Genomic DNA, 9,910 nt, shown 5'->3' with positions numbered 1-9,910 from the left:
GGAAGGCTGTGTAGGATCTGAAATGCCCTTTTTATATTCTCCATCTTAAATACCCAAACCAAGTACTTTGAAAATCAATGTTTTGTATACCGTGTTTAAAGATATATTTTTCTATGCTTTAAGATGACCGATGGCTATGGAATTTGCTGAGCTCAACAGAATGACGATACCTCCCCCAGAGACAAACACCCTTATCACCCTTATACCCTTGAAGAATAAGCCATGTGTCAACAAAGGAAGAAATGAGAAGACACATAGCAACTAAAAGTATCCAATGAAAAGCTTACAACACAATTCAACAAAATGTTTACAGCTTAGGTTATACAATGTATATGTGCTGAATGGGACAATTTATGGCTATAAAAGCCACGTCCAGACTGCTGTAATACAGAAGGATTTTCCTACTGAACTTACGTGTCAGTGTGATTATTTTCTCTCCTCATGCATGAGCTATACCTTGAACGTATTGATTAGGACTGACAATATACAACAGAGGGCAAAAGAATCTATTTCAGCTTGGTGCCTAACGTGGGGCCGTAGCCTGTGTTGGTCGATGCCGAACAAGAGAGGAGGGGGACAAGCTGCGAAGGACAGAATAGGAGACTGATCACCTCCGTGACACGGTAAGAATAACCCCCTTTGTATTTTATTCAGCCGTTGTCTGTCCTTTGCAAGTAAGTCCACGACTCCCAAGGTCGGCTTCGGCGGACACCAAAGACAGGTATATCTTGGCTCTGGTCCAGTTATTTACAGAACCCATTACCTGCCTGTTGTATGTTGTCACTATGTTAGGTTAAATCAGGACAGTGTTTTGTCTCTTACTCCCTATGTGAGAACTGTTCCAGATACTTATAGATATTTCCAAAACAAATAAAACAGGCGGTTTTATAGTGAGTACTTCATAACAGAGGGGAAGGAGTACACAAGTGCGTGAGTGCAGGGACTAATTATACAGAGGGGAAGGAGTCCACAAGTGCGTGAGTGCAGGGACTAACTATACAAGGTGAGGAGCCCATAAGTGCGTCTGTGCAGGGGCAGGTCTCCCTTTTGGACCCCGGGATTGAAGTTACAAGAGATATACGTCTGGGTGTTAAGGAACATTCTTAAGAATCAGTTTTTACTGAAGGGAACAAGGAGAAATCACCTACCTGTTTATGGATTTCTGTGTATCTGTTTCTGTTTCTGTTTTATGTCTTATTGATAAGAGGGGAGAGTGGTCATACTCCCCTCGAACCGTATGTAGATCTATACTCAGTTGAGTCTATAGATCTGGTGACCGGTCTACGTTTTGGGAAGACGCACGGGGTCACCCGTGGCAGTCGAGCACAGTAGACGTTCTGTTTGTTTCTCTGCTCTATATTTCTGTCTCTCTTCTCTTCTTGTCTGTGACAATGGGTCAAAAATGTTCAATCCCTGCCGGGGGCAGCCTAGCAGTAGACATTGTAATGCAGAGGGAGGGCAAAAAGGCGGTAAAGTCTGCAGGAAAAATTGCTAAGATGTGTGGGATAGATATAAGGACGGGGGGAAGGTTACAACCAGAAGAATGGCGATTACTGCTCACAGAGAAACGGGGCAAGTTAACAGACAAAAAGCTGTTAGATACAGCGGAAGCATGGTTTCGAGTTGCAAAACTTATCCATAGTGAGGGATGGGCTGAACAAAAAAGAGACTGTGGCAAACAATCCATTTATGTGTACTATAAGCCTCCAAGAACTGTGAAACCCCCTCCTTACGATGTTACCAATCCACAAACTAAATTATATCCGGTGTTGCAAACTGATGGGCGATATTACGTGCCCGACCCCACCCCTTCCCCAACAACCCCTCTTCCCGCCGCTACTCTGATGGCAGTTACCGTAGCACCAGACCCCACCCCCGTGTTGCATTCTGATCAACACACCCCTCACATGCCCGCCCTTTCCCCGGCCTGGTCCAACCATGTTTCCACCCCCACCCAGTCTGGATCTTGGGACACGACCGGTTCACATAGATACATGAACGAACATTCACCCCCCATCCTTAACAACAATGAACCTCCACCACCCACCCTCCCTCCCGCTCTCCCTTCCCCACCTACACAAGTTAAAGATGCCCCATTAATGTACGTGGCGTTCAGCCCACCCCAAGCCAGTACCTTAGTTAACTCGTTACCTGACCCTGAGCGTCAACCGATGCCTTTCTATAGGAGAATCGCACAGATACAAAAAACATACTCCGCAGCCTGGAGGGATTTGATTAGTTTATGTGAAATAAAGGCTGGAGACTCTTATTGGCCAATTTTAGAAAAAGCTTTTAATACTGACCTCCTCAGTATTGACACTGACTATCACTCTGGGGTAGAGTTTTGCTACCAACTAAAAGCGTGGGCACAAGACAAATTGGCTGATCAAGCCACGAGCATACAAGATATCAAACAGGATAAGACAGTCCGTAGAAAAGTACCACGTACGGCTGTCCCAAGTTTTTAGTGATTTAGGTTTCACCATCTTCAATAAAGCACACAGCCAAATGTTGTCCGCTGCCTTTGTAGACGGACTCAGGGAAACCATAAAAAGAGGCCTCCTATTATCACGACCGGAATATAGGGTCCTGCCCTTTGATACTCTTTTATTAGTGGCAAAAGGACTAGAGACGGCACAACTATGCAAAAAACCAACTCCCACACTCATGTATTCAGACACGACTACGGGATTCATAAACGCCCCTAGCCCCCCAGAATACCCTGATAACTACCCCTACGTTCCTTGCCCACCCAAAGGACCACGCATAGGCCAGCGGCTGTGTTTTAATTGTCACAAACCTGGTCACTATCGCCGCCAATGCAGGGAACCTCGCAAACCTCGCGAGGAGAATTTCAACGCATACTCTCCCCCTCCCCCACCCCCTAGTCAGGAGTACTAGGATACTGGCAAGCCTGTGTCGCCCTGCCCGGCTATGCACTTGTCGGCCCTCACAACCAAATGTGAGGGCCCCTTGTCAACTATAGTTTTACCCATAGCTAGGAAGCCAACTAAATTCCTGATAGACACAGGTGCAGCCAGAAGTGTAATCAGACAACAAGAATTACCAGACCCATCATACCTCTCCAATATAGACATCTCCTGTGTAGGTGTTGATGGTGCACCACGTTCCTGCCCTCTCTCAGTACCCTTACAAGTAGGTGCCTTCCCGGACCTCCTAGCCCGTTTTGTAGTCTCCGCCACTTGCCCTCTCAACCTTCTAGGTGCAGACATACTCTCCCGTTTACAGGCTACCATTACCTTCACTCCAGACGGACAGGTCCGACTCTCTTCCCCACTATCTCTGACTGATGCCTCTGCACTCTGTGCGTTGCCTTTGCTGCTACATCTGGATACACTACCTTTAATCCCCGACACCTCTGCCCCTCCCCCTGAAGTTATAGACCTAGTGCCTCCACACCTCTGGTCCACGGGCCCAGATGACATTGCGAAACTGAAAGTCCCACCTGTGCTGGTTCAATTGATACCGGGTGCCTCCCTACCACGTCGCCCCCAATACCCTCTTAAGCCAGCTCAAGTTGATGCCCTTTCCAAACAAGTAGAAACCCTACTCCGGAACGGAGCCCTCATACCCTACGTGTCACCTTGTAATACACCGTTATTTCCTGTGAAAAATCTGCCCCGGGTGAGCCTGTCAAATACCGGATGGTCCAGGACTTACGCGCTGTCAATGAGGCCACTGTTCTAGACACTCCTATTGTCCCGAACCCGCATACCCTGCTATCCGGCATCCCTCCCTCAGCACAATATTTTACAGTTATTGACCTGGCCAACGCTTTCTTCAGCGTTCCCCTGGACCCATCCTGCTGTTACCTTTTTGCCTTCACACATGAGGGTCAGCAGTACACCTGGACAGTCATGCCTCAAGGAGCACAGAATTCCCCCAGTCAATTTGCGAAGGCCATGGCCTCAATCTTGATTCCATGGCAGAAGGAGCATCCAGAGATTGTACTACTTCAATATGTGGATGACTTACTCCTATGTGCCGATTCCAAACCAGTGGCGGAATCCACCTCCTTGAGCTTATGTTTTCTTGCTGACCAGGGTTGCAAAGCATCTAAACAGAAACTTCAATGGTGCAGCCCAATGGTTGTTTTCCTTGGACATCGCATTTCACATGGCGCCAGACACCTAACTCGCGACAGAGTGAAAGCAATATCGGCTATCAAGCCACCCACAGCACACAAGCCCCTCCACGCATTTTTGGGACTCATTTCCTACTGCAGGGCTTGGATCCCAGAAGCCTCTCTCCTGATGCAGCCCCTTTATGACGCCCTGAAGACAGAACCTTTCTCGCTCTCTGAGGAGGCCTTGTCCTGCTTTTACTCTCTTCAACAGGCTATCTCCTCAGCACCGGCACTCGGCCTCCCGGACTATGAGAAACCCTTCCAGTTGTTTGTGACGGAGAAACAAGGTCATGCCACTGGCGTACTTACACAACAACATGGGTCCAGACAAAGGCCTATCGGATACTACTCTTGTCAACTGGACACAGTAGCGAAAGGCAGCCCATCCTGCATGAGAGCTGTGTTTGCAGCACAGGCCCTGATTGATAAAACATGTGATATTGTTCTGGGGCATGACCTTACCATCCTGGCTCCACATGATATAGCTGCCATCATCAACCAAGTCCAACCCAAACACCTAACCACGGCACATCACCTACGTTTACAATGTTCCATTCTGATACCCGATAACATCTCCCTGAAAAGATGCTACGTCCTCAATCCGTCTACCCTTCTACCATTTCCTGAGGGGGGAGACCCCCACATGGTACGGCCTGGACATCAACCCACTATCTCACAGCTTCACATTATTGCTCGAGAAAATACCAAAAGAACAAGAGACTACCAGACAAACAGCACCACACTGCACAATGTGGTATGACACAACCCATGTGCCAGATCCTCAGTATGAAGAACAGTTCTTAAAGCTGGGAGAAATAAATATCATAGTGGTCAACCTGTACTATGACCAAATGGGAAACGCCGTCAAACTACCGCCCGAGGCTGAGCCCTTTTACCGCCATTGGGAATCTACAATACCACACATATCCTTGACAAAACCTAACTACGGAAAATGGAAAACTCTTGGACCTCTTGTAAACTTGTGGGACACCAAGAAAGAAGAATGGCTGGCTGAAGGACAGAAACATCACAAAACACACACTAGACTGGGCAATGACCTGCCAATACCAGGTACACAAGGGTCAAGAAATAACAGAACCCATGCCGGAGGACGAACCACCACACGATTGCATAGAGCAGATGACCCTTGAGACCACACACCTCCCCACAGTATATGATGTTCCGCTACAGAACCCAGACCTCACCCTATATGTGGATGGATCCCGATATGCGGATACCCAAGGAAAATTCCACACTGGTTTCGCCGTCACCACTGCTGATCGAGTGCTTCAAGCATTACCACTCCCAGCACATAAGTCTGCTCAGGAGGCCGAGTTACATGCACTCACCATAGCATGTGAACTATCGGGAGGACAACGGGCCAACATATATACAGACTCTCGCTACGCTCTAGGAGTGGCCCATGACTTTGGACTAATCTGGAAAACCAGAGGATTTCTCACCACCGCTGGCACTCCCATAAAAAATAGCGAAGCCATCAGAAAGCTCATTGACGCACTACTATTACCAAAGGAAGTGGCAATACTAAAAGTAAAAGCCCATGGCAAATTAAACTCAGAGGAAGCAAAAGGCAACCACCTAACAGACCAAGCGGCCAAACAAGCTGCAGGCCAACAGGAAATGGATAGACATCATGGAACATCCTACACACGTCATGATGAATCTACCTACCAATGAAGGTTTGCTAAAAAAATTGCAAACAGATGCAGATCCCGAAGAAATTGAACAATGGAAGAAGAGAGGGGCCATACAAAAGGATGGTCTGTACCTCAACAGAGGAAGAATATGCTTACCTCGAGCATTATCCCCAGCAGTCGTCCAGTGGGCACATGGAGCTTCCCACCTGTCAAAAACCTTGATGAATTCAGTAATAACCAAGTATTACGAGGCACCCGGCATCACTACTTTGACAAACAACTACTGTAGATCTTGTGTAATATGTGCCAAATGTAACCCAGGAAAGACCGAGAGCGTTCCCAGCAAACATTTGGCAAAACCACTCTACCCTTTTCAGCGTATCCAGATAGATCATATTCAAATGCCCAAGAGTGGCCGCTTTGAATATGCTTTAGTTATAGTAGACATGTTTTCAGGATGGCCAGAGGCCTACCCAGTGACTAACATGACTGCTAGAACCACAGCAAAACGACTACTGACTGAGATAGTTTGTAGGTATGGAGTCCCAGAGGTGATAGAAAGTGACCAAGGTCCAGCCTTCACGGCCACAGTGACAAAAGAAATATGGACAGCAATAGGGGTGACCCTTGCATTCCACACCCCAGAGCAGTGGGAAGGTAGAACGTATGAACGGCACTCTAAAAGCAAGGATGCTCAAAATGGCCCAAGAAACAAACCTACCATGGCCAGAGAGCCTCCCCATAGCTTTATATAGTGTAAGGTATACTCCAAGGGGAAAAAATGCCCTATCTCCATACGAAATCCTCTTTGGATCAGTGCCAAGGTTAGGGTGTTACTATCCCCAACAATTACAATTAAGTACAGATGCGTTGATGAATTATGTAATCGCATTGTCTCGACAATTAACCAATAACCAAAATGCACAAGTGTTTTCCTCCATTCCAGATCCTGAAGCCGACACAGGGTCTCACAGCCTGTGCCCTGGGGATTGGGTCCTGGTAAAGAAGTTCGTGCGGAAGCACTCTCTAGAACCCAGATTCGAGGGGCCATACCAGGTGTTGCTTACCACCTCGACATCTGTAAAATTGGCAGGAAAAAGCAGCTGGATACACGCCTCTCATTGCAAAAAGACGCAAGCTCCGACAGTACAGCAGAGACCATGATCCACCTGATATATATCCTTTTTACAATAAAGTCAGCTATAACCCAACAAGTGACAATAACAAAAACAAATGATGAGGTTATATTCTGGTATAATTCTTCCAATACACACGTAGCCACTTACACCTTTGATTATTGTAGCATCGTGAAATGCCCCAATATCTACTGGCAGTGTCACTTATACATGACTCCTCAAGGTCCACCTATATCTGTGTCACAGATAGTTATTGGGGAAAGAACTGTGACTACTGGGGGGCAGTAGGATGGAACACAGGCGCAGACTGGGGATACAGACCACAGAGTGCCTTAAATAGGAAAGACCTGAATGGAAAATCCCTGATAAGTAGAATGACATTACTTAAAACTGGTAAATGCCCCCCCCCCCCCCCCCCATGGAGGCCCAGGTCAGATGAAATACACCCTAGCCATAGAAAATCCCAGGCCTATGGACAATGGCACATACATACTGTCCACATGGCTAAGGGGGGGTACAAGAGGACCACAAGGTAGATTCCAACTTAAAGATATGCATAATTCAAGTGAGTGGGAGAATCTAATCTCTAAACGAACCTCTGTTCAGACCCCTGTTAATCCTCTGAGACCCCACATTCAAACCCTTGGGGACATGATGGCCATAGCAGATCCAACGTTTGAAGATACCATAGCGATAGAAACAGGATTTTCAGACACTAACATATGGTTAGAATGGATGAGATACAATGCTAATAAACACAACCAAACCAACTGCTATGTGTGTGGGGGAGCAAAGCCACACCTGGGCACCGTACCTCTCACTTTACCCCCCGATGTGGAGCTCTGCTTCTTAAGTTTGTACACCAGCACAGACACAAATCAGAGCACATGCGAAAGTTGGAAGAAGGAGTATCCTATCTTGATGAAGGTTACTAAACTAAATGAAGGTGTCACTATATACCCAGGCAACTATACATGTCATAGAGGCAATAGAACCAATAGTATGAAAGTGGGTAACTTTACTGATGGATATTGTGGGACATACTCTGCTGTGCCATACAGTGCAGTAAGGAATCAGACACAATCTCTGGGTGACATATATTGGTTATGTGGGGATATGAGGTTAAGGAGTAAATTGCCTATAGACTGGGATGGAGAGTGCGCCTTGGTCAAGGTTATTATGCCCTTACACATAATGAGTGTGAAAAACAAGCCCAACACACCTGAAGAGAGTGCTCGAAGTAAGAGGGAAATCAAAGGAAGTTTTGATCCCCATGTATACATAGATGCCATTGGTGTACCAAGGGGGGTCCCTAATGAGGTTAAAGCCCGGGATCAGGTAGCAGCGGGCTTCGAGTCACTACTCCCCATTATTACTATTAACAAGAACGTTGATTGGATTAACTATATATATTACAACCAACAAAGATTTGTGAATTACACCAGAGATGCCCTCCAAGGGGTGGCAGAACAACCAGAAGCCACATCTCGGATGACCTTCCAAAATAGAATGGCACTAGATATCTTAGCTGAAAAGGGGGGGTATGTAAAATGCTCCCTGATACTAGCACCTGCTGCACGTTTATCCCCGACAACACAGGTCCAAACGGTAAAGTGACCCTAGCTATAGAGAAATTGAAGGACCTGTCAGAAGAGCTAAAAAAGAACTCTGGCTTTGACCACGGGTGGGATCAGTGGTTCAGTTGGCTGAGCGGTTGGAAAAAACTTGCAGCGCAAATTGGCTCCATAATAGGCATAGTCCTAATTATAATAATGATTCTGGCCTGCTGCGTTGTCCCTTATATTAGAGGATACATTCAGAAAATGACACAGGGGACATCCCCCGTCTTTTTGAATCAAGTCCCCGAACCATTTCAGGACTCAGGGCCTTACACACCACTCCGGTCATTAGTCCCTCACGATGTGACCATGAACAGCTTGCTATGATGAGGGAAAGATACACCTGACTGCCCCTCCTGTAACATATTTGGGACGACCCGCGGGCAAGCCACGGGTCCAACCCCTATGGTATGTAAAAAGAGTTCCAGACAGGAAGGGCCAGGTGTTTTAGGACAGTGGAAAGATAAAATGGTCATTTCAAGGGGGGACTGTGATAGAAGGCTGTGTAGGATCTGAAATGCCCTTTTTATATTCTCCATCTTAAATACCCAAACCAAGTACTTTGAAAATCAATGTTTTGTATACCGTGTTTAAAGATATATTTTTCAATGCTTTAAGATGACCGATGGCTATGGAATTTGCTGAGCTCAACAGAATGACGATACCTCCCCCAGAGACAAACACCCTTATCACCCTTATACCCTTGAAGAATAAGCCATGTGTCAACAAAGGAAGAAATGAGAAGACACATAGCAACTAAAAGTATCCAATGAAAAGCTTACAACACAATTCAACAAAATGTTTACAGCTTAGGTTATACAATGTATATGTGCTGAATGGGACAATTTATGGCTATAAAAGCCACGTCCAGACTGCTGTAATACAGAAGGATTTTCCTACTGAACTTACGTGTCAGTGTGATTATTTTCTCTCCTCATGCATGAGCTATACCTTGAACGTATTGATTAGGACTGACAATATACAACAGAGGGCAAAATAATCTATTTCAGTATGTTCATCACTGAGTCAAGATTCCCCAAAAAATAGAGGATCCAGCTTCTCATTGAAAACACTACATACCTAAGCCTCTACAAGCCTACTGGAACCCATAAGAAGCCTACAAAGTATTGGGACTATTATACATCCCCACGAATAGGAACCAGGAGACGGACGGCTCAGCGAGGTTCGTGCAAATAAGTGTCCGTTTACAGTTCCATAAGTTAGGTGCCGATTACCGCTGGCCGTACGGTACTTGTAAAATGGCCGCTGCCACGTGTTCGGTCGAGGAACAAAGACCACCCTGCCTTCGTCAATTAAGCTGCGGTTAACCGCAGCTTCAGAGTGGTCAAT

Source organism: Pelobates fuscus, chromosome 6 (genome assembly GCF_036172605.1).
Source record: "Pelobates fuscus isolate aPelFus1 chromosome 6, aPelFus1.pri, whole genome shotgun sequence".
Taxonomy (NCBI): Eukaryota; Metazoa; Chordata; class Amphibia; order Anura; family Pelobatidae; genus Pelobates; species Pelobates fuscus.
Note: the sequence above shows the minus strand (reverse complement) of the source record.